The 320-nt window shown below is 45.9% G+C and overlaps 1 pseudogene; it reads left to right on the top strand.

Moving 5' to 3' along the window:
* Positions 1-136: 136 nt before the first annotated feature.
* Positions 137-259, top strand: LOC122143563 (annotated as a pseudogene).
* The last annotated feature ends 61 nt before the right edge of the window (positions 260-320 follow it).

Below are 320 nucleotides of genomic sequence, written 5' to 3'. Positions count from 1 at the left end.
TGGTTACTTCTTGGATGGGAGACCGCCTGGGAATACCAGGTGCTGTAAGCTTTAGTTTTTTTGTCTATATGGATCTAATACATTGCGCATTAGGGTTGCTGATCTTTAAATAGCCCACACTTTGCAGCAGCCGCAAACTTATGGCCATACCACCCTGAGCTGGCGCCTGATCTCGTCTGGATCTCGGAAGCTAAGCAGGGTCGGGCCTGGTTAGTACTTGGATGGGGAGACAGCCTGGGAATACCAGGTGCTGTAAGCTTTAGTTTTTTAAGATCAAAATTGATCTAATATACTGCAGATTAGGGTGGCTGATCTTTAAA

The sequence above is a fragment of the Cyprinus carpio genome, unplaced genomic scaffold (genome assembly GCF_018340385.1).
Source record: "Cyprinus carpio isolate SPL01 unplaced genomic scaffold, ASM1834038v1 S000006395, whole genome shotgun sequence".
In the NCBI taxonomy this organism is placed as follows: domain Eukaryota; kingdom Metazoa; phylum Chordata; class Actinopteri; order Cypriniformes; family Cyprinidae; genus Cyprinus; species Cyprinus carpio.
This window is presented reverse-complemented; position numbering and strand designations above follow the sequence as displayed.